The following is a 26,247-nucleotide window of genomic DNA, read 5'->3' as shown; positions in this document are numbered from 1 at the left end:
GCTGGAGACCGCTGCAGGACGCAGAAAAAAAAGGTAAGGGGGGGTAAAAAGAGGGAGGATTGGGGTGGATGAGGGGAGAACAGACTTACCAAAGTCTTCTCTGCAGGATCAGCAGCAGGCTCAGGAGCAGGAACCACAGCAGGTCAGGAGCAGAAGATCCAGGAGCTGGAGCAGAAGATCCAGGACGCTGGAACAGAAGATCCAGGAGCAGCGGCAGCAGCAGCGACTGGAACAGTGAGAAGATGGTCTTGTGGTGTCACAGAATATTCTGTGGCACTACAAGGCCCAGCACAGACACATCAGATGTGATCGCTCTGTAGAAATCCTCACCAAATGTGAGGGTCTGCAGGGCGGTCACAGGGTGATGATGGGGTGGTGACAGGTGGAGGTAATCTGATTGGAGCAATCATTGATGACATCGATCGCTCCAATGAGAGTACCTGAATACAGGTGACCAGGCGGTCACAGGGAGGTGTCACCCCTCTGTGACCCCCTGTGGTGCATGTTGTGCCCCAGCCATCTGATTGGTGACACTGATTGCACCAATCAGACATGGCTGGAGCAGAGCACGCACCACAGGGGGTCACAGAGGGGTGACACCTCCCTGTGACCGCCTGGTCACCTGTATTCAGGTACTCTCATTGGAGCGATCGATGTCCTCATCGATCGCTCCAATCACAGCAGTCTGGGGGCTTGAATCACATTACAGGGGGTCATGGGGCGGTGACAGGCAGGTCACAAGCCGGTCACCGCCCCATGACCGCCCTGTCACCGCGCGGTCGCGCTACGATCGGTGCGATCGATGTGATCGGCGATCGCACCGATCATAGCAGTCCGGGGCCAGGGCTGGGGTGTCCTAGCAACAGTCTAGGATCGGTGCTCATTGGAGCACCGATCCTAGGCTGCAGATCACTGTTTCCGGCAATCACATTGCCGGAAACAGTGAGAAATGCTGTGATTGGCTGTTCAGATTTGAACAGCCAATCACAGCGATCGCTGGTGCGGGGGGGCGGCGACAGCCCCCGGGATGATGACGCCATCTACCAGGAGGTAAGATGGCACCGTAACTTTAATGCTGTCACCGCGACTTAAGTTGCGGTGCCGCATTAAAGATATGACGTACTAATACGGGTCTGGCTCTTAAGTCCCAGGGCACAGACGCGTATTAGTACGTCAGATGTTATTAAGGGGTTAAAGGTAGTTATTTGGCCATGAACTGCCAAGGCAAACATCAGGACCACACAATCAAGATATCAAGGTGCCGATAAAGTTAAAAGGAAGCCCCCACACTGTGTTAACTATTTAGATTCTATAATCACTATTGACAACAGAATCGAAGGGGTTAAATGTCCATGGTCTGTGCCAACACTGATCATGGCTGATGCAGCAAGTTGTCAGCTATAATGTACAGGTGACAGCTACAGGATAGTCACCTGTCGGGGAACGCTAGCCTCTTATACTGCAGATCAGTAAAAAGACGTCTATTGGTCAATAAGGGGTTAAGGATAACAAAGTCAATGTTTTGGAGCGGCCATCACAAAGCCCTGATCTTAGTCCTATTGAAAATGTATGGGCAAAGCTGAAAAGGCCGGTGCGAGCAAGACGACCTACAAACCTGGATCAGTTACACCAGTTGTGTCAGGAGAAATGGGCCCAAATTCCGACCTAAGAGTATGTGCCCACGTAGAGTTTTACAAGCGTATATGCTGCGGACTTTCCTCAGGGTAAACGCTTGTGAAACGCTAGGTAATCTGTCCCCCATGGTCCCCAAGGGGAATCCGCAAGTTCTATGCCCATGCTGCGGATTTTTCCGCAGCGTTTTTGATGCGCGCAATAATCCACAGCATGTCAATTAATTTTGCGTTTCCACAAGCGGAATTACCTTTGCAATGCAATAAAAAACGCAAGGCAATTCCGCATGTGGAAAACGCGCGATAAACGCAGGATAAACGCGCGTGGAATTCCACATGTGGAAAACGCGTGATAAACGCAGGATAAACGCGCGTGGAATTCCGCATGTGGAAAACGCGTGATAAACGCAGGATAAACGCGCGTGGAATTCCACATGTGGAAAACGCGCGATAAACGCAGGATAAACGCGCGTGGAATTCCGCATGTGGAAAACGCGCGATAAACGCAGGATAAACCCGCGTGGAATTCCGCATGCGTTTTTCCGGGAGAGGACGTGCGGAAATGAAGCAGAAATTTTCTGCTTCATTTCCGCAGCGTGGGCACATAGCCTTATATTGTGAGAAGCTTGTGGGAGGAAATCCCAAATGTTTGACCCAAGTCATTCACTTTAAGGACAATGGTACCAAATACTAATGAAATGGATGGAAAGCTTTGACTTTGTTTTAAGCATTTTTATTACTTACTGCATTCTCGCTCTCTCATTATTCTGGCATTTGGCAAATATTACAAATGATGGTAATCCTAATTGACCTAAAACAGGAAAGGTTTATTCTGATTTCATGTCAGATATGGAGAGAAACATGCATATACTGTGTGTCTTTTTATATAGTGTATGGAAACTTCTGGTTTCAACTGTATATGAGATATTGAAATTTAATTGTTCATATTGTAATTTATTTTGCATGAAGTAAGTGAATTCCCACATTAATTTGACATTATATAATAATGTCTTTATATTTAAATAAATCTCAAGTGATTTCAACAATACAACAGGATGTTATTTTCTTATAATAAAAAAATTAAAATAAAAAATTCTATTGTGGTGTGTTAATTTTGTAATATTGATTTCTTTATCTGTTTCATTTACAGTGGGTACGGAAAGTATTCAGACCCCTTTAAATTTTTCACTCTTTGTTTCATTGCAGCCATTTGGTAAATTCTAAAAAGTTCATTTTTTTTCTCATTATAGTACACTCTGCACCCCATCTTGACTGAAAAAAAAACAGAAATGTAGAATTTTTTGCAAATTTATTAAAAAAGAAAAACTGAAATATCACATGGTCATAAGTATTCAGACCCTTTCCTCAGTATTGAGTAGAAGCCCCCTTTTGAGCTAGTACAGCCATGAGTCTTCTTGGGAATGATGCAAAAAGTTTTTCACACCTGGAATTGGGGATCCTCTGCCATTCTTCCTTGCGGATCATCTCCAATTCCATCAGGTTGGATGGTGAACGTTGGTGGACAGCCATTTTCAGGTCTCTCCAGAAATGCTCAATTGTGTTTAGGTCAGGGCTCTGGCTGGGCCAGTCAAGAATGGTCACAGAGTTGTTCTGAAGCCACTCCTTTGTTATTTTAGCGGTGTGCTTAGAGTCATAGTCTTGTTGGAAGGTGAGCCTTCGGCCAAGTCTGAGGTCCAGAGCACTCTGGATGAGGTTTTCATCCAGGATATCTCTGTACTTGGCCGCATTCATGTTTCCTTCAATTGCAACCAGTCTTCCTGTCCCTGCAGCTGAAAAACACCCTCATAGCATGATGCTGCCACCACCATGTTTCACTGTTGGGATTGTATCGGGCAGGTGATGAGCAGTGCCTTGTTTTCTCCACACACGCCACTTAGAATTATCACCAAAAAGTTCTATCTTCATCTCATCAGACCAGAGAATCTTATTTCTCATAGTCTGGGAGTCTTTCATGTGTTTTTGAGCAAACTCTGAGGGCTTTCATATGTCTTGCACTGAGGAGAGGCTTCCGTCGGGCCACTCTGCCATAAAGACCCGACTGGTGGAGGGCTGCAGTGATAGTTGACTTTGTGGAACTTTCTCCCATCTCCCTACTGCATCTCTGGAGCTCAGCCACAGTGATCTTGGGGTTCTTCTTTACCTCTCTCACCAAGGCTCTTCTCCTATGATTGCTGAGTTTGGCTGGATGGCCAGGTCTAAGAAGACTTCTGGTGGTCCCAAACTTCTTCCATTTAAGGATTATGGAGGCCACTGTGCTCTTAGGAACCTTGAGTAATGCAGAAATTTTTTTGTAACCTTGGCCAGATCTGTGCCTTGCCACAATTCTGTCTCTGAGCTCCTTGGGGGTTCCTTTGAGCTCATGATTCTCATTTGGTCTGACATGCACTGTGAACTGTGAGGTCTTATATAGACAGGTGTGTGCCTTTCCAAATCAAGTCCTATCAGTTTAATTAAACACAGCTGGACTCCAATGAAGGAGTAGAACCATCTCAAGGAGGATCACAATGAAATGGACAGCATGTGACTTAAATATGAGTGTCTGAGCAAAGGGTCTGAATACTTATGACCATGTGATATTTCAGTTTTTCTTTTTTAATAAATTTGCAAAAATTTCTACATTTCTGTTTTTTTTCAATCAACATGGGGTGTAGAGTGTACTTTAATGAGAAAAAAAAGAACTTTTTAGAATTTACCAAATGGCTTCAATGAAACAGAGTGAAAAATTTAAAGGGGTCTGAATACTTTCCGTACCCACTGTATGTCTCAGTGTTTGAAAAAGGCCTTTTGCATAAGGCTGAAACGTTACATTGAATTTTGGGATTTCTTTATGAAATAAAGAATTGCATTATCATTATGAATATTTGAGTGCCGAGTATCTATATATACACTGGCATGCCAGGCATGTCAATCTCCACAAGGAGAAAAATGACACTTTAGATCCCAGTGAGAAGCCTCTCATACAGTCAAATCGGATCTCATGCTTTGTACTGACGAGGAGCAATACCCTGAAACACCGTGGCTGCAAATTGAGATTCTGGTTTGGCTTTTATCCCAAGTCATGTGACAAGGCTCGTTAAAGGGTCGATATTGACTTTTAGAATTGCTACTTCCAATAGACTTGTCACTTATCTCACTTTTAGCAAATCAGAATATACCGTAGATCATATATAATAGAAATAATCATTATCCACTGTCTGTCTTTCCAAAAGTGATAATAGGAAGTGCAGCCATATCGGTTGTGACCTTTGAATTAATTTCTCAGAAACAGACCGTGAACAGTCATTTTGTCAGGATGTTATATCAATGACTAAGTCATTAGTTTCCAAGAAGCTGCTTTAAAATTGACAAACTACTTCTTCCTATTTTTGCAGCGGTGCAATATTGCCATCTTATTAGAGAAGAGCAGTTAAAGAGAATGTGTTATCAAACAATAACCAATTGTTTAAATTACCTTTATACATGAAATTTATTTTTTATTTTTTTACTTTTTTTTTCACTATAGTAACCATCTAAACTAAAAAAACACACCCACAGATCCTGCAATTATCACCCTGGCCAAAATTAGTTTCATATTTCCTGTTGCATGCAGAAGATTTTTCATCAGTTTTATTATCATGACTGAAAATGACAATGAAAGATGACACCTCTATATAAAGCAGATAAAGTAGCCACCATTCACAAGAAATGAGTCACAGCTCACCTCCTCACCCTTCTTTCACAATGAGTCTATTCTTAGGACTAGTGGCCAGTGTGAAAATTGTAAGACTTCAGGATTGGTTTTTTTGATTGTGATGTTAAAAAGTGAAAAGCTAAAAAAAATGACATTTAAAGTAAATTTAATGTAATCCCTTCTCACCATGGACAGTTTTAGTTTTTGGGCTTTTTCTTTGTTCCTCGCCTTCTTTCTCCCCTTTCGTGTGACATAGCTGTATGAGGGCTGTTTTTTTTACCCTACAATATACTGGAAAACTGGAACAAAAATTCCAAGCGAAGTTAAATGGGATTGCGTTTTTCATTGTATTTGGGTTTTGTTTCTAAGGTTTCATTGTGCAGTGAAAATGACCTGTGAACATGATTCTTCATGTCGAGCAAACTTGAAAAACCAGATATCAAACTTGTATAGTTTTATTTTGATGGTGAAAATATTTCAGCGATTCGGTCGATAGAGCTTTATGAGGGCTTGTTAATTGCTGAGGTTTTCATTAATAACATTTTTGGGTTATATACGATGTTTCAATCCCACTTTTTCATGTACCAACATGGCAGCCATGGGGGCGGTCAGCAGGCTCATGGTTGCCACTGAAATCCATAAGCAGCACTTTCACTTGGTGAAGGGGGGTGGAAGGCAACATCCCATGGGCATCCAAAATGGTGAACCTCTGGGACATCGCACCTTAACTACCACGGTCAGGGATTTACTGCAGCATCTAAGGGGTTAACAGCAGCAACCAGAGCTGCTCTAATAGCGGCTTTTACAGACAAATACCGGCAGTATAACACAGCTGGAATCTGCAGGTATATTGCGGGTGGAGTTGCAGAGTCCACTCCACACACTCGCACCCAACATGCACTATACATGTAGGGCAGATAGGGGTTAAACAACAGAGGACACGTTCCTTTTAAGCACTTAAGAATGTATTTATTTTTTACTTTGCAGATAGTATACTGGCATATGCTTTGTACTTAAAGGGAATGTCTGCATTAGTTAATGTCTTTTTGTTAGAAGGGCCCCAATATGCTGACTAAAGGATGATCTGTTGCTGGCAATCTCAGCGATAAGCCATTTGTTGAAAAATCTGGCAACAAGCATTTAATTCTCTTGCACTGCCACCAAAAGAAAGAGGAGGTACTGCACAGTATCCAGTGAAATCAATAAGCTGACTATGTAATGAATGAAGTACTGGGACCTTCAAAGTGGGAATGACTCCATGTAACTGCTCTCTAGTCTGCATAAAATGGGTTCAGGTTTACAACGGAGAATCCCCACTATTAACCTGTATAGTGCCCCAAGTATGTGCAAGTGTTTCTAAACCAGACAACCTCATTAAGTCTCATAACACCTTTGTCAATAAACAGGTATTCTCAAATTACTAAATTGCTTTAATTCGTTAAACAGCATGAAAATACACAAGTTTGCCACTGACTTGCTTTTTCTATCTGCTGTCATTCTCCTGCAATGAGAGCTTTTATCTTACATAGTGTAAAGCTCATTTCCATGGAGTTCAGCAACTAGTAGACCTTGGTAGAGAGTGTGCAGTAGTCACATTCCAGGAGAAAAGTTAACTCCTAACATACCGTTATCTCTGTCCAGCCCATTCATTTCTATACACCAGTTAGCTGCTCCCTGCCTTCTCCCTTTTGGCTCTTGACGAGATGCTCTTATCCATCCTGTAGAATCACAATTCCTGCACCCAGTATCTAGGCTCTCATTGTCTGTGGCTGTGTGCTTGCTCAAATACCCTGTTGTCTCTATGTGTAAAAAATAGTGATATTGATAGAGTACATTCCAGAACCAACCACTGATGGCTGAATGTGTTACAGCAGAACTTGTGCTGAGCTTTATAGTCCTAATAATACTACAGCTCTGCTGCTCATCAGAGCTATCACTCAGGGAGAAGAGCCCGTCCTGCCAGAAATCAGGAAGTAAGGAGACTGCACAGCTCTGAGCTGCTCAAGAGATCACTTATGAAAACTCCTTTTAGGCATCAAACATTTCCTTTGTTCAAATAGAAAGAATATAGATCTACATATTTTAGAATGTGTATGAACTACATGTCTGAAATAAAAATAAATGATTCTAAATACAGTACAGACCAAAAGTTTGGACACACCTTCTCATTTAAAGATTTTTCTGTATTTTCATGACTATGAAAATTGTACATTCACACTGAAGGCATCAAAACTATGAATTAACACATGTGGAATTATATACTTAACAAAAAAGTGTGAAACAACTGAAAATATGTAGAATCATAGAATGGTAGAGTTGGAAGGGACCTCCTGGGTCATCTGGTCCAACCCCCTGCTCAAAGCAGGATTCACTAAATCATCTCAGACAGATGTCTGTCCAGCCTCTGTTCGAAGACGTCCATTGAAGGGGAACTCACCACCTCTCGTGGCAGCCTGTTCCACTCATTAATCACCCTAACTGTCAAAAAGTTTTTTCTAATATCTAATCTGTGTCTCCTCCCATTTAGTTTCATCCCGTTGCTTCTAGTCTTTCCCTGTGCAAATGAGAATAAAGATGATCCTTCTACAATGTGACAGCCCTTGACATATTTGTAGACAGCTATTAAGTCTCCTCTCAGTCTTCTTTTTTGCAAGCTAAACATTCCCAAATCCTGCAACCGTTCCTCATAGGACATGGTTTGCAGACCAGTCACCATTCTGGTCGCTCTTCTCTGAACTTGTTCCAGTTTGTCTATGTCTTTTTTAAAATGTGGTGCCCAAAACTGTACACAGTATTCCAGATGAGGTCTGACCAAAGAGGAGTAAAGACCGATAATGACTTCACGTGATCTAGACTGTATGCTTCTGTTAATACATCCCAGAATTGTATTTGCCTTTTTTGCTGCTGCATCACACTGTTGACTCATGTTCAGTCTATGATCTATTAGTATACCTAAGTCTTTTTCACATGTACTGTTGCTTAGCTCTATTCCTCCCATTCTGTATATGCTTTTTTCATTTTTATTGCCCAGATGTAGTACTTTGCATTTTTCCCTGTTAAAAACCATTCTGTTGGTTGCTGCCTACTGCTCCAGTTTATTTAGGTCTTTTTGAATCCTCTCTCTCTCTTCTCTAGTATTAGCTATCCCTCCTAGCTTTGTGTCATCAGCAAATTTAATCAGTTTACCCTCAATTCCTTCATCTAAATCATTGATGAAGATGTTGAACAATACAGGTCCCAGGACAGAGCCCTGTGGTATCCCACTTGAGACATTCATCCAGCTGGATGTGAAGCCATTTACAACCACCCTTTGAGTCCGATCACTAAGCCAGTTATGAATCCACCTAACAGTTGCCTGGTCCATTGCATACTTGGTCATTTTTTCAATAAGGATAGTGTGAGATACTTTGTCAAATGCTTTGTTGAAGTCAAGATATACTATATCTACAGCATTTCCCTGATCCACCCAGTCAGTGATTCTGTCATAGAAGGAAATTAAGTTAGTCTGACATGACTTGTTAGTTACAAACCCATGCTGACTCTGGTTAATCACTTCATTCTTATCCAGGTACTTACATACATGTTGTTTAATAATTTGTTCAAAGATCTTTCCTGGTATAGAAGTCAGACTCACCGGCCTATAGTTCCCTGGGTCCACCTTCTTCCCCTTTTTGAAGATAGGAACAACATTTGCTCTTCTCCAGTCTTCTGGGACTTCTCCTGTTCTCCAAGAATTTTCAAAGATTATGGAGAGTGGTTCTAAAATTTCTTCTACGATCTCCTTCAGTACTCTGGGGTGTAATTCATCTGGACCTGGAGACTTGAACTCATTTATGTTAGCTAAATATTCCCTCACAATCTTTCTGTTTACAGATAACTTGGATTCTTCTATTCCTTTAAAAGGACAGTGAAAATCAGTTGATGTTACATTTTCTTTCTGAGAGAAAACAGATGCAAAATAGGAATTAAAAAGTTCGGCCTTCTCAACATCCTCTCTTACCATTTCTACATTTTCATCTTGTAAAAATCCTATAGCATCTTTGACTTTTCTTTTACTTTTGACATACCCCCAAAATCCTTTTTTATTGCTTTTGACATCTCTTGCAAGCCTTAATTCATTGTCAGCTTTAGCTAACCTGATACGTGCCCTGCAGGATCTACAGACTGCATTATAATCTTCTTTAGATATGCCTCCCTCTTTCCATTTAATAAACATTTCTTTCTTTCTTTTTAGCATGTGTTTAAGTTCTGTGTTCATCCATCCTGGTTTCCTTAAATGCTTCCCATTCTTCCTACTTTTCGGGATTGTTAACGATTGTGCTTTGAGAATCTCATTTTTAAAAATTTCCCATCCTTCCTGGACATTTTTGTCCTTAAGGACATCCAGCCATTGGATCCCTCCTATTCTCTTTGAGTCTCTTAAAATCTGCCTTTCTAAAATCTAACCTTGAAGTTTGAGTCTTCACATGTCTTCCTCCTCTAGTTATCCAATATTCTATAATAGCATGATCGCTGCCTCCTAGGGTCCCAGCCACCTTTACCTCCTCAACCATTTCCTCCCTGTTTATAAGGATTAGATCCAAAGTAGCAGATCCCCTTGTTTTCTCCCCTACCTTTTGGAAGATAAAGTTGTCAGCAAGAGAGGATAAGAATTTGCTTGACCTGTTAGTTTTACTTGAGAGAGATTCCCAACAAATGTTTGGATAGTTGAAATCTCCCATGACCACTACGTCATATTTTTTGGAGAACTTGGTCATTTGATACATAGAGTTCATCCATATCTTCAGCTTGCCCAGGTGGCCTGTAGTAAATGCCTACAATGGTGTCCTTTCCGTTGTTCTCTACTTGTATTCTTACCCAAACAGTTTCCACAGAACTCCCAGTCTCTGAAGCTTCAATCTCTGTGCAGATATACGCTTTTCTAACATACAATGCGACACCTCCTCCTCGTTTATCAATTCTGTTTTTTGCAAATAAGTTGTATCCTTTTAGCCTTTTATTCCAATCATGTGTATCGTCCCACCAAGTTTCAGTGATTCCAATGACATCATATTTCTTTTCCTGCATTAGTAGTTCCAATTCTCCTTGTTTGTTGCCCATGCTTTGTGCATTTGTATAAAAACATTTTAGTTTGTGATTGGTTTCTCTTCCTCCCATATTTTTATTTAGATTTTTTTGTCTTTGTTCTTTCTTTCCACTTCCAGTAGCAGAGATCTCAATAGTATTTGTCAGCTGTATGGCTTTTTCTGGCCTTTTGCTTCCCTTCCCACATTGTTCTAGTTTAAAGCTCTCCTGATGAGTGTAGCAAGGCAACTTCCAAATACATGTTTTCCAGTCTTCGTAAGGTGCACCCCATCTCTAGCAAGTAGTCCATCGTATAGGTAATTCATCCCGTGATCCAGAAATCCAAATCCTTGTTGACGGCACCATCGACGTAGCCAGTTGTTCACCTGTAGAATCTTATTCCACCTCATTGTTCCATGGTCATCCACTGGGAGGATGGATGAGAAGACCACCTGCGCTCCCAATTCTTTCACTTTCTTGCCTAAGTCTTCAAAGTCACTGCAGATGGTTTCCAGGTCCTTTCTTGCGGTGTCATTTGTCCCCACATGTATTAGCAGGAATGGGTAGTGATCTGTAGGTCTGAAGAGTCTTGATATCCTGTCAGACACATCTTTAATTTTTGCTCCAGGAAGACAGCACATTTCTTTTGAGGTTATGTCTGGTCTGCAGATAGCGGCCTCTGTTCCTCTTAACAGGGAATCCCCCATGACCACCACTCTTCGTTTTTTCTTCACAACATTCTTCTTTCTCCATCCAGGAGGATTCTGAGGACTTACAAGGTTATTCGTTGCTGGCAAAGTCTTATCTTGCTGTATTTCTTCAAGGTTCTCCTGCGTGAGAGCCTGGTACTGGTTCCTGAGCAGTATGGGTGCTGACTGCCTCTCGATCCTCCTGCTTCTGTGGGTCACATGCTTCCATTCTTCTGTTTCGTCAGGTGCAGTTCGAATTTCTTCTCTTTCTGAATCATGAAGAGATAATTCTGCTCTGTCTAAGAACTCTTCACCTTCCTTAATGATTTTCAAGGTAGTTAACCTCTCTTCTAGATTTCGCAACTTTTCCTCCAACAGGGACACAAGCTTGCATTTCTGGCATGTGAAGTTTGGCTTTTCCACTGGCAAGTCTGTGAACATGTAGCAGGATATGCAGCTCACCAAATGGCTCCTGGACTCTTCCATATTCTTACTGTTAATGTTCTGAAAACAGAGAAAAATGCTTCAAAATGCGCGCGCCGTTAGGCGCGCGGTTTACCGATGTCTTCTTTTCAGCTCCAACAGCCAAAATCCAGTGTTCTTTGAGCTCGCGGAGACTCTTCACTTACCCCAAAATGCAGTGGAAATATGCAAATGATCTCCTCAGGACTCCTCCCCTGGTTTACCGATGTCCTCTTTTCAGCTCCAACAGCCAAAATCCAGTGTTCTTTGAGCTCGCGGAGACTCTTCACTTACCCCAAAATGCAGTGGAAATATGCAAATGATCTCCTCAGGACTCCTCCCCTGGTTTACCGATGTCCTCTTTTCAGCTCCAACAGCCAAAATCCAGTGTTCTTTGAGCTCGCGGAGACTCTTCACTTACCCCAAAATGCAGTGGAAATATGCAAATGATCTCCTCAGGACTCCTCCCCTGGTTTACCGATGTCCTCTTTTCAGCTCCAACAGCCAAAATCCAGTGTTCTTTGAGCTCGCGGAGACTCTTCACTTACCCCAAAATGCAGTGGAAATATGCAAATGATCTCCTCAGGACTCCTCCCCTGGTTTACCGATGTCCTCTTTTCAGCTCCAACAGCCAAAATCCAGTGTTCTTTGAGCTCGCGGAGACTCTTCACTTACCCCAAAATGCAGTGGAAATATGCAAATGATCTCCTCAGGACTCCTCCCCTGGTTTACCGATGTCCTCTTTTCAGCTCCAACAGCCAAAATCCAGTGTTCTTTGAGCTCGCGGAGACTCTTCACTTACCCCAAAATGCAGTGGAAATATGCAAATGATCTCCTCAGGACTCCTCCCCTGGTTTACCGATGTCCTCTTTTCAGCTCCAACAGCCAAAATCCAGTGTTCTTTGAGCTCGCGGAGACTCTTCACTTACCCCAAAATGCAGTGGAAATATGCAAATGATCTCCTCAGGACTCCTCCCCTGGTTTACCGATGTCCTCTTTTCAGCTCCAACAGCCAAAATCCAGTGTTCTTTGAGCTCGCGGAGACTCTTCACTTACCCCAAAATGCAGTGGAAATATGCAAATGATCTCCTCAGGACTCCTCCCCTGGTTTACCGATGTCCTCTTTTCAGCTCCAACAGCCAAAATCCAGTGTTCTTTGAGCTCGCGGAGACTCTTCACTTACCCCAAAATGCAGTGGAAATATGCAAATGATCTCCTCAGGACTCCTCCCCTGGTTTACCGATGTCCTCTTTTCAGCTCCAACAGCCAAAATCCAGTGTTCTTTGAGCTCGCGGAGACTCTTCACTTACCCCAAAATGCAGTGGAAATATGCAAATGATCTCCTCAGGACTCCTCCCCTGGTTTACCGATGTCCTCTTTTCAGCTCCAACAGCCAAAATCCAGTGTTCTTTGAGCTCGCGGAGACTCTTCACTTACCCCAAAATGCAGTGGAAATATGCAAATGATCTCCTCAGGACTCCTCCCCTGGTTTACCGATGTCCTCTTTTCAGCTCCAACAGCCAAAATCCAGTGTTCTTTGAGCTCGCGGAGACTCTTCACTTACCCCAAAATGCAGTGGAAATATGCAAATGATCTCCTCAGGACTCCTCCCCTGGTTTACCGATGTCCTCTTTTCAGCTCCAACAGCCAAAATCCAGTGTTCTTTGAGCTCGCGGAGACTCTTCACTTACCCCAAAATGCAGTGGAAATATGCAAATGATCTCCTCAGGACTCCTCCCCTGGTTTACCGATGTCCTCTTTTCAGCTCCAACAGCCAAAATCCAGTGTTCTTTGAGCTCGCGGAGACTCTTCACTTACCCCAAAATGCAGTGGAAATATGCAAATGATCTCCTCAGGACTCCTCCCCTGGTTTACCGATGTCCTCTTTTCAGCTCCAACAGCCAAAATCCAGTGTTCTTTGAGCTCGCGGAGACTCTTCACTTACCCCAAAATGCAGTGGAAATATGCAAATGATCTCCTCAGGACTCCTCCCCTGGTTTACCGATGTCCTCTTTTCAGCTCCAACAGCCAAAATCCAGTGTTCTTTGAGCTCGCGGAGACTCTTCACTTACCCCAAAATGCAGTGGAAATATGCAAATGATCTCCTCAGGACTCCTCCCCTGGTTTACCGATGTCCTCTTTTCAGCTCCAACAGCCAAAATCCAGTGTTCTTTGAGCTCGCGGAGACTCTTCACTTACCCCAAAATGCAGTGGAAATATGCAAATGATCTCCTCAGGACTCCTCCCCTGGTTTACCGATGTCCTCTTTTCAGCTCCAACAGCCAAAATCCAGTGTTCTTTGAGCTCGCGGAGACTCTTCACTTACCCCAAAATGCAGTGGAAATATGCAAATGATCTCCTCAGGACTCCTCCCCTGGTTTACCGATGTCCTCTTTTCAGCTCCAACAGCCAAAATCCAGTGTTCTTTGAGCTCGCGGAGACTCTTCACTTACCCCAAAATGCAGTGGAAATATGCAAATGATCTCCTCAGGACTCCTCCCCTGGTTTACCGATGTCCTCTTTTCAGCTCCAACAGCCAAAATCCAGTGTTCTTTGAGCTCGCGGAGACTCTTCACTTACCCCAAAATGCAGTGGAAATATGCAAATGATCTCCTCAGGACTCCTCCCCTGGTTTACCGATGTCCTCTTTTCAGCTCCAACAGCCAAAATCCAGTGTTCTTTGAGCTCGCGGAGACTCTTCACTTACCCCAAAATGCAGTGGAAATATGCAAATGATCTCCTCAGGACTCCTCCCCTGGTTTACCGATGTCCTCTTTTCAGCTCCAACAGCCAAAATCCAGTGTTCTTTGAGCTCGCGGAGACTCTTCACTTACCCCAAAATGCAGTGGAAATATGCAAATGATCTCCTCAGGACTCCTCCCCTGGTTTACCGATGTCCTCTTTTCAGCTCCAACAGCCAAAATCCAGTGTTCTTTGAGCTCGCGGAGACTCTTCACTTACCCCAAAATGCAGTGGAAATATGCAAATGATCTCCTCAGGACTCCTCCCCTGGTTTACCGATGTCCTCTTTTCAGCTCCAACAGCCAAAATCCAGTGTTCTTTGAGCTCGCGGAGACTCTTCACTTACCCCAAAATGCAGTGGAAATATGCAAATGATCTCCTCAGGACTCCTCCCCTGGTTTACCGATGTCCTCTTTTCAGCTCCAACAGCCAAAATCCAGTGTTCTTTGAGCTCGCGGAGACTCTTCACTTACCCCAAAATGCAGTGGAAATATGCAAATGATCTCCTCAGGACTCCTCCCCTGGTTTACCGATGTCCTCTTTTCAGCTCCAACAGCCAAAATCCAGTGTTCTTTGAGCTCGCGGAGACTCTTCACTTACCCCAAAATGCAGTGGAAATATGCAAATGATCTCCTCAGGACTCCTCCCCTGGTTTACCGATGTCCTCTTTTCAGCTCCAACAGCCAAAATCCAGTGTTCTTTGAGCTCGCGGAGACTCTTCACTTACCCCAAAATGCAGTGGAAATATGCAAATGATCTCCTCAGGACTCCTCCCCTGGTTTACCGATGTCCTCTTTTCAGCTCCAACAGCCAAAATCCAGTGTTCTTTGAGTTCTTGGAACCGCAGGTGCTTCACAAATTGATTCATAAAAATGAAAAAGTGTTTTTTTTTTCACTTTTTCATTTTTACGAATCAATTTGTGAAGCACCTGGGGATTCCAAGTGCTCACTATGCATCTAGATAGGTGCCTTGGGGGGTCTAGTTTCCAAAATGGGGTCACTTGTGGGGGGGCTCCAATGTTTGGGCACACAGGGGCTCTCCAAACGCAACATGGCGTCCGCTAACAATTTGAGCCGATTTTCCATTCAATTTGTTAGCGGACACCATGTCGCGTTTGGAGAGCCCGTGATGTGCCTAAACAGTGGAGCTCCCCCACTAGTGTCCCCATTTTGGAAACTATACCCCTCAAGGATTTTATTAAGGTGTATAGTGAACATTTTGAACCCAGAGGTACGGCACAGAATTTGTTTACATTAGGTCATCATATTGAATAAGTTGTCATTATTCTTGAGCGCAAGTGCTCGCTACTTGAGTTTGCATCGGGTACTCAGGTATGCACCATGTACAGCGTGTGCTCGAGTGACATGCTCGAGTCCCTGCTCCGCATGTTTCACGGTTATTAGACACCCAAAAAAAAACATGCGGGGATCGCTCGTGCATGGCAGGCAATCCCCGTAAAGTTTTTAGGCCGCGAAGCATATGGGGCAGAGACTCGAGCATGTCACTCAAATACCCACGATACTCAATGCATACCAGAGCACCCGATGCAAACTCAAGTAGCGAGCACTTGCTCTCAACACTAGTCGCCATATCGTCATCTTTTTTTCTTACTTTTGAAAAAAATCCCAACCCCAGCCCTAGCCCCAGCACAACCCTAGCCCCAGCACAACCCTAGCCCAATCCTAACCCAAGAGTTTATTTTTGACGCCGTTCCTTGTGCGGTATAAGTGATTAGACGACTTTATTCTTCGGGTCGGTGTGATTACAGCAATGCCAGAATCATATGGGGTTTTTATGACTGACAGCTGTCACACACTAAAAGACGCATTTTTTGTAAAATCTAGTTTTTGCATCGCCATATTTTGAGAGCTATAATTTTTCCAGATTTTGCCAGACAGTCATGTGACGGCTCGTTTTTTGCGAGATGATTTGACGTTGGTATTGGTGCCATTTTCAGGCACGTGACATTTTTTGATCGCTTTCTATTCCGATTTTTGGGAGGCACAATAAACAAAAACCAACAATTCAGGAATTGTTTTTTTTTTTTTTTATTTTATTCTGTTCCGCGTGTGGTAAAATTTATGAGGTAGCTTTATTCTTCGGGTCAGTACGTTTACAGCGGTACCACATTTGTATCATTTTTCTATGTTTTGGCGCTTATACACAATAAAAGCTATTTTATAGAAAAAAATATTTTTTAGTATCGCTTTATTCTGAGAGCTATAACTTTTTTATTTTTCGGCTGATGGAGCTGTATGGCGGCTTGTTTTTTGCGGGACGAGATGACGTTTTCAGCGGTATCATTTTTATTTATATGCGTCTTTTTGATCGCGTGTTATTCCACTTTTTATTTGGCGGTATGGTGATAAAGCATTGTTTTTTGCTTCGGTTTTTTTTTTTTTTTTTTTTACCGTGTTCACTGAAGGGGTTAACTAGTGGGACAACTTTATAGGTCGGGTTTTTCCGGACGCGGCGATACCAAATATGTGTACTTTTATTGTTGTTTTTTTTTTTTTTTTTTTTTTATAATAATAATTATTGATGGGTACATTATATTTTTATTTTTGGTGTATTATTTTTTTTATTTTTTTATAATATTTTTGCACTTTTTTTTTTTCCACTTTCACACAGTTTATACACTTTATTACTTTGTCCCACTCTGGGACTTTCACTTCTTTTTTTCTGATCGCCTGCATGGCACAGGAATGAAGCACCATCCCTATGCCATGAAGGCTGTCAGAAGTGCACAGTGTGAAGATTGCTTGGAGATGCACTGCGCATGCCCAAGCAATCTTCCTGCTCTCTGGTGACCCGGATGTTGTCATGACGACATCGGGTCGTCATGGCAACACCCGGGAAGCCTTTGCAGACTGCGCTGGAAGCCGGAAGAGGAGGTGAGTATCGCCGATCACCTCCCCTTGCCCCCGCAATGCCGCGATCGACTTCGATCGCAGCATCGCGGGGGTTAATGTGCTGGGAGCGGTGCAGGACCGCTCCCTGCACATAGTACCGGGTGTCAGCTGTGACAATCAGCTGACACCCGGCGGCGATCGCGCCCGCACAGCCTGTGTGCGCGCGCGATCGCCATGACGTACTAATACGGGTCTGGCTCTTAAGTCCCAGGGCACAGACGCGTATTAGTACGTCAGATGTTATTAAGGGGTTAAAGGGATTTTTCCACAAACAAAATTCATTTTAATCAATAGATCTTGGAATAATAATAAGTTCCACAATTGGATGTGTTTAAATAAAATGTTCCGGTGCTGAGATAATCTTAGAAATATGCCCCTGCTGTGTACTGTGTAATGTCTGACCATACAGGAACATGGTCTGAACATACCACATCTCCTGGACGGGGAGGATGCAAAAGAGTATACAGACATTACAGCAGGGGATCACAGCCGATTCTTTGTGAGGTAAAACAAGTTTTTAAACAGGCAGGGAAATGTTTTACCTCACAGAATCAGCTGCCATCCTGTGGTGTCCTGTCTGTATACTCTTTTGCTTCCTCCCATGGCCAGCTGTGTTATGTGCAGACCATGTTCGCTCCAGTGGGAGTCTGTTTATGACACGACACAGTAAAAGTGCAGTCATCAGTAATGATGTCAGGTACAAAGCTATTATAGTAAGGCCCAGTGTAGTGTGGAAGTCCAATGTGACACTGAAGATGTCCGCCTAGAGATAGATGCTAGTTATTGAGCTGCAGCTGTTGATCCATGTAACGCATGGGTTCACCTTTATACACCATTTCACCCGTTTACCCAGATCATCAATCTTCAGAACGTCTTCAAATGTAGCATAAGTTTGTAAAAAATGATTCTGTACTTGTATCATAGCTCAAAGCTGCATTCACACTGAATTACTACTGAATGTAAAGGTGTGGGGTGACACATGATTAGCTACAGCTTAGTTCTGCTGTACTGCTTTTTGTAGGGTCCTGTCCTGTGCTCCGGCCCTCCGTCTGTAGGTCCATTATGCATTCATTTGCTTTTCATGGCAAAAAAGGTGCAGCATGCAGCGCTATTCCTTACCATCCATACAATGCAGACCTCGAAGACCACTCAGCGGCTTGCGTCAATGGGATCCAGGGGTGCCATATGGCAATGGATCCGCAGGGATCCAGCATTGAATTTTATTTCCCCGAATAACTGACTTAATGATGCCCCTTCTAACACATCAGATGACTGTATGATGCCAACAATACAAATAAAGTAAAGAGCATAATTGCTGTCCAGACACTGAACAAGCAGGCTATGCAGTAAAATTAAGAATGATCAATGGAGATATGGAAGAGAATAAGGTATAACTCAGGGCCAGTGCAAGACAAGCAATTCTATCTAGTAACAAAGTTGCTCAATTTATTATGTAGATTATAAATGGATGTAATATAAAATTGTTTTGCGGATGATTCACTGCTCTGAGTGTTAGATTTTCAAAGTGGTAAAAGGGTTTATCTGCCAGTAATGATATTTACCTGGGGACATCCACCTATTGGAGACAGGCCATTAAAACTGGCCAAACTTTCTCCTTACTTTCTTGGCCACTGAGGGGCTTTTTGGACTGCAAATGGTTGATAAGTGTTGGTAAGAGTTTTCGAAGTATCTACTATATAATTGTCTTATCCCGTCTGTCTGTCTGTCTGTCTGTCTGTCTGTCTGTCTGTCTGTCTGTCTGTCTGTCCAGGAAATCCCGCGTCGCTCATTGGTCCGGCAGCGGCCAATCAGCGCCGCGGGATTTCAGAAAAAAGATGGCGGCCGTTAGCGGCTCTTCTGCGGGACGGAGCTCAGCGGCGTTGCAGCCGGGAGATGAGCGCCACGAGGCACTCATCTCCCGACCGGTACCAGCAGGAGGACTCCGACCGCCGGACCCATCTGCGGGACGGCGATGCAGCCTTGAGATGAGCGGCGCGAGGCGCTCATGTCTCGGCCGGCAGCAGCGGAAGGACCGCCGGCCTCGCTGACATCCATGCGGAAGGGAGGACCGGGGAGCGGCGCTGCGGGTCGGGATACTTCTGCTGCGAGCGCCCGCTCATGTCCCGGGTTCTCGCAGCGGAAGTAGCCGCACAGGCAGCGCCGCTGCCCGGCCCTCACCAAGACGATTCGATGATTGGTCGCGGTCTTCGGACCCGACCAATCACTGATCTTAGCGCAAAAGTTAAATACCGCTGTGCTGATTGGTTGCGGACGCTGCCCGCGACCAATCACCGATTTGGGTGCGAAATTTAAATATCGGCCACGACCAATCAGCACAGTAGTGGTTAACTTTAGCCGCAAGATCAGTGATTGGTCGCGGGCCAAGACCGCGACCAATCACCGATTTGTGCGGCACATTTAAATAGCGGCTGCGACCAATTGGATGTCAGCGCCGCTCCCCGGTCCTCCCTTCACACCCTTGCCGCATGGATGTCAGCGGCGCTGCCTGTGCGGATACTTCCGCTGCGAGAACACGGGACATGAGCGGGTGCTCGCAGCAGAAGTATCCCGACGCGCAGCGCCGCTCCCCGGTCCTCCCTTCACACCCTAGCCGCTGATGTCCCCACAGTATCCGCATGGTGTTACAAAGATCCGGACATTTGTGTTAAAAATCGCAGATTGGTCGCTGGCGGTGCACGCGACCAATCACCGATTTGGGCGCCACATTTAAATAGCGGCCGCGACCAATCACTGATCTTGCCGCCACATTTAAACACTGCTGTGCTAATTGGTCGTGGACGCCAGCCGCGACCAATCAGCGAGCTTGGCGCCAAATTTAAACAACGCTCTGCTGATTGGTCGCGGACACCAGACGCGTCCAATCAGCGAGATTGGCGCCAAATTTAAACAACGCTCTGGTGATTGGTCGCGGACACCAGACGCGTCCAATCAGCAAGATTGGCGCCAAATTTAAACAACGCTCTGCTGATTGATCGCGGTCGCTGGCCGAGATCAATCAGCAGTATTGGCGCAAAATTTAAACAACTCTCTGCTGATTGGTCGCGGCCGTCAGCCGCGACTAATCAGCGATTTTGGCGCCAAATTTAAACACCGCTCTGATGATTGGTCCCCGCCGGCGACCAATCAGCGATTTTGGCGCCAAATTTAAACCCCGCTCTGCATCGCTTTGCTGATTGGTCGCGGTCGCCGGCCGCGACCAATCAGCGATTTTGGCACCAAATTTAAACAATGCTCTGCTGATTGGTCGAGGCCGGCGACAGCGACCAATCAGCAGAGCGATGCAGAGCGGGGTTTAAATTTGGCCACAAAGTCGCTGATTAGTCGCGTCTGACGGCCGCGACCAATCAGCAGAGCGTTGTTTAAATTTTGCGCCAAAATCGCTGATTGGTTGCGACCAATCAGCGATTTTGGTGCCAAATTTAAACCCCGCTCTGTATCGCTCTGCTGATTGGTCGCGGTCGGCGGCCGCGACCAATCAGCAGTATTGGCGTCAAATTTAAACACCGCTCTGCTGATTGGTCGCGACTAATTTAAATTTAAACACGCTCTCCAGTCCTCACTAACACGGTTCGCAGATTGGTCGCGGCTGCCGCCCGCAACCAATCGCCGATATTGCCGCCAAATTTAAACACCGTTTTGCTGATTGGTCGCGGTTGCTTAACGCGACCAATCAGCGATTTGGGCGCCAAATTTAAACACCTCTCTGCTAATTGCGCCCCGTCGGCCGCTTACCTATTCTAGAATACCCGATGCGTTCGAATCGGGCCACCATCTAGTATATGTCATAAGTGTCTATGGTTGGAGAACCCCTTTAAAGAAAAACATTGGTCAACAATTTTAGGAATTGTAAGGAAGGTTAGAAGATGTTTGGCTACGGTCACAGTCTGGTGGTTTCACATTTTATATAATTTAGGCTTTGCATGTGTTAGTTCACTATATCGCACCTCTGATCTCTCTATTGGACCATGTAAAACATAAAAAACCTATTGACAGGAGAAAGGATCTGCAGGATCGGTGATGGTAGTTACTGGGAACCCCACCAATCACTAGAGTGGGGATCCCTATCCTCTCTTATGGAGGAAATAGTATGGAGCCGTTGCCAGGCATGCGCACTGCCACACTCCATTCAGTGTCTATGGGACTGATGGGGACAGCCGAGAACATCAGCAGCCGCGTATATATATAATATATATATATATATATATATATATATATATATATATATATATATATATATATATATATATATACACAGTACAGACCAAAAGTTTGGACACACCTTCTCATTTAAAGATTTTTCTGTATTTTCATGACTATGAAAATTGTACATTCACACTGAAGGCATCAAAACTATGAATTAACACATGTGGAATTATATACTTAACAAAAAAGTGTGAAACAACTGAAATTATGTCTTATATTATAGGTTTTTCAAAGTAACCACCTTTTGCTTTGATGACTGCTTTGCACACTCTTGGCATTCTCTTGATGAGCTTCAAGAGGTAGTCACCGGAAATGGTCTTCACTTCACAGGTGTGCCCTGTCAGGTTTAATAAGCGGGATTTCTTGCCTTATAAATGTGGGACCATCAGTTGTGTTGTGTAGAAGTCTGGTGGATACATAGCTGATAGTCCTACTGAATAGACTGTTAGCTGCTTTTTTCTTGCCATAATACAAATTCTAAGTAAAGAAAAACGAGTGGCCATCATTACTTTAAGAAATTAAGGTCAGTCAGTGCGAAAAATTGGGAAAACTTTGAAAGTGTCCCCAAGTGCAGTTGCAAAAACCGTCAAGTGCTACAAAGAAACTGGCTCACATGAGGACCGCCCCAGAAAAGGAAGACCAAGAGTCACCTCTGCTTCTGAGGATAAGTTTATCCGAGTCACCAGCCTCAGAAATCGCAGGTTAACATCAACTCAGATTAGAGACCAGGTCAATGCCACACAGAGTTCTAGCAGCAGACACATCTCTTCAACAACTGTTAAGAGGAGACTTTGTGCAGCAGGCCTTCATGGTAAAATAGCTGCTAGGAAACCACTGCTAAGGACAGGCAACAAGCAGAAGAGACTTGTTTGGGCTAAAGAACACAAGGAATGGACATTAGACCAGTGGAAATCTGTGCTTTGGTCTGAGCCGTGTTAATAATATGATCCCACCAATAGTGACTCTGTATGACCAATTTGACAATAAACTGTGTTGGTATTGTACTTTTTATTTTTCATCACTAGATGGCAGTGCAGCAGTGTAAATGTGTGAGAGAATGGGATGATGGCGCCATTACTGATCATTATGTAAAATCAGGAGCTGACCTTCTTTATTAGTAAATTACGATGTAATTCAGGTTAATGATTCTTATGATTTTGCTAATAAAAACACTATTGCATTGTACACGTGTCGTTGTGTGATTGATCTAGATCCCAGCAGCCTCAATTGTCCGCTATTATTGAGAAGTCTTGGCTGCTAGATATGGCAGGAGGGGGGTCGGCCGCCACCAGCACCTATTTCAGTTAGAGGTGCATGCAAGGACACACATTCAGCTGAAATGTATTGAGACGCAGAGACCATCTGTGTCCCTGCACCGCAATACACCCTGCCAGCCAATCAGAGGCCGGCTGTTGACGTTGGTGTGCCAGTCACAGGTCGCACATGACCGTGACGTCATGCACCATGCCAGCAAGACGAAGTTAGATGCCAGTTCCTTCAAGTGCTATAGAAGAATACGCTGCGAGTTGTGGGAGTGGAGGAAGGGAAGAAGAATAATTTATTTATTTTTAAATGTATTGGAGAAGAACAGCAAACATTATTAATGGAAGGGGCACAGGATGGGGGACATTATACCAGGAAGGGTACAATAAGAAAGCACAGCAACACACTGCAAGGGACAATACATATGCAGACACTGAGAACATAAGAGCTAAACTGCATTATTGCTAAATAAAATGTACTTAAAAAAATGAAGGATCTTAGCGCACAAATTGGCCAATTCATGTATGCCCATCAACCACGACAAGGTAGCCTCCGCATGATGGTTAACTAACCTCTTAAACATGCCTCTCTTGGGCTATAAGCCTACAATATTAATGGGCAAACATGCCTCTCTTGGGATAGAAACCTACAAATTTAAGTGGGCAGGTAGAAACCAACACTAATTAAAAGCACCCGTGGGCTGATGGGTGCTTATACCAGGAAGGGTTCCAGGATGGAGTGCATTATACCAGAAAGGGTTCCAGGATGGAGTGCATTATACCAGGAAGGGTCCCAGGATGGAGTGCATTATACCAAGAAGGGTCCCAGGATGGGGAACATTATACCAGGAAAGGGCCCAGGATGGGGGACATTATACCAGGAATGTGCTCAGGATGGGGGACATTATACCAGGAATGTGCTCAGAATGGGGTACATTATACCAGGAAGATGCCCAGGATGGAGTGCATTATACCAGGAGGTGCTCAGGAAGGGTAACATTATACCAGGAAGGTGCCAAGGATGTAGTGCATTATACCACGAAGGTGCTCAGGATGTAGTGCATTACACCAGGAAGGTGCTCAGGATGGAGTGCATTATACCAGGAATAGAGCAGAATAGAGCACATTATACAAGGAAGAGGCCCAAGATGTACAGTTGAAACCAGAAGTTTACATACAGTATATAAAAAGACACATATGCATGTTTTTCTCAATATCTGACATGAAATCAGAATAAACCTTTCCCGTTTTTTTAAATGCCTTAATACATTCTCTCTCTCCTTATTCTGGCATTTGGCAAATATTAAAAATTATGGTAATCCTAATTGACCTAAAACGGGAAAGGGCATCAGCGTTCCCATGTAACTTCCCAGGCCTATGCTCTACGTGAAAGTTGAAGTCCTGAAGAGCTAGGAACCATCTAGTTACCCTGGCATTGTTACCCCTCTTTTCCCTCAACCATCTCAACGGGGCATGGTCTGACAACGGGCACAGGACAGTGTATGGAACTATGCTTTAAACCTGCAGGAGGCGCTGAGGGCCATCAAACAGGTAGACCCTGACAGTGTGCGTGATGAAAACAGACTGTTAACTGAGCAGTTTATTGAGGGTTTACTGTCCAGCGCCCACCGAACCCAGCTGCGCATAGTGGCTCTGCAAAACCCTGACTTAGACTTTGCTAAGTTTAAGGACAGGGCCATCTGGGTGCTACGAGAACCAGCACCAGGTGGCGCTACAGCTCACCGCCGCCCAGATATCACCTACCACCAGGAGGTGGCACCCTTTTCCCCGAAGCCTGTAGGAGCTGATGCGCAAACTCTGGACAGTGCCCCGTCAACAGACCTGCACCATCAGGTCCAAGAGCTAACTAAAAGTGTAGCAGCACTAACCAAAACTGTACAGTCCTTGCAGGTGTATCCCAAAGGAAAGATCCAGCTGGCTTCCAGTCCGGAGGACATCCCGTGGCGCCAACAGAAGAGGATTCCACCATCCAGAGGGAGGAACAGCGACCGCTACGACCAGGACGGACAACCCATCTGCCGCCGCTGCAACCAGCCAGGACATTATGCAAGGTACTGTCATTTAAACGAGCAAAACCTGGGGCAGAGGGCCAACCCCCAGGCATAAGACCACCAGGCCCATCAAGCTGGCGAGACAAATATGTGGGAGGACGACCGGTCCTACCTATCGTGCTGGACGGCTTTCCAATGAGCGCGTTGCTGCACACTGGATCCCAAGTGACCACCATCCCCTACATTCTTTTCAAACGGTACTGGACTGACTCTGATATTACCCACCATCCAGATGAACATTTGAGCCTTTATGCCAGCAATGGTCAACCCGTACCTCAGGTGGGGTTCAAAGAAGTGACCATAAAGTTGGCAAAGTGGAACTGCCAGCACAAGGACTGATTATTGTCGACATTGATCGCCGAGAAAGTCATCCCATGATAACCATGGGCACTAATGTCATTGAAAATTGTCTTGCAGAGATAATTGTCTTGTTACAGCAGGTTGCGGAGACCGCCAGATCCAGCCAGCAGCCGGTTCTACAAAGAGAGATCAGAGCCCTGATGAAAAGACAACAGGTAGAACTGTCTGGTGGTGAAATTGGCAGTGTCAGGATGAGTGACCCATTCCCTATTGCCATGCCCCTAAGAAGTGAAATTATGATATGGTGCCGGGCAGCTATTGGTCTAAGGGGTAGAGATTACCAGGCCATGGTAGAGCCCGTCTACTCTGACAGTAGGCCCACCATTTTGACAGCCTGGGGGGTGGTTGATGTCCGCCATGGGAGGGTACCCGTCCGCATCCTAAACATTGGGGAGAGAGAAGTCCATTTGCCCCGGTATGCCACTCTAGCCAAACAGTTCACTGTCAACCAGAATTCTATAAAGACAGTGGAACCCTTGCCTCCATCCCAACAGGCAGAGGATAACGGCTCCAAGGAACAAATGGAGGACTGGTGCCAGAAGCTGCATGTGGGCACTGACTCCACCTCTCCACACTGAAAACAAGGAGTGTACCGGGTGGTACAGGAATACAAAAGGGTCTTCTGTAAACATCCACTTGACTTCGGGCAGGTAAAAGGGGTTCAACACCATATCCCCACGGGAGACCATCCACCCATTAAAGAAAGGTACCGGCCTGTACCCCCTGCACACTACCAAAATGCCAAAGGGATGTTGCGAGAAATGAAGGAGGCTGGGGTAATAAGAGACAGTTGTAGCCCCTGGGCAGCTCCATTAGTTCTTGTAAAGAAAAAGGATGGCGCTATGAGAATGTGTGTAGACTACAGGAAAATCAACCGCATAACACACAAAGATACATACCCGTTACCCAGAATAGAGGAATCACTAGCTGCATTAAAGTCTGCTAACTATTTCTCCACTTTGGCTCTTACTAGTGGGTATTGGCAGGTTCCTGTAGCAGAGGTGGATAAGGAAAAGACCGCATTCACCTCCCTGATGGGCCTCAGCGAGTTCAACTGCATGCCATTCTAGCTCTGCAACGCCCCAGGAACCTTCCAGCGGTTGATGGAGTGCTATCTGGGACATAAGAATTTTGAGA

This window comes from Phyllobates terribilis, unplaced genomic scaffold, assembly GCF_046119375.1.
Source record: "Phyllobates terribilis strain yellow unplaced genomic scaffold, ASM4611937v1 Scaffold_577__1_contigs__length_1036042, whole genome shotgun sequence".
In the NCBI taxonomy this organism is placed as follows: Eukaryota; Metazoa; Chordata; class Amphibia; order Anura; family Dendrobatidae; genus Phyllobates; species Phyllobates terribilis.
The sequence above is the reverse complement of the archived record's forward strand: the minus strand, read 5'-3'. Positions refer to the sequence as shown.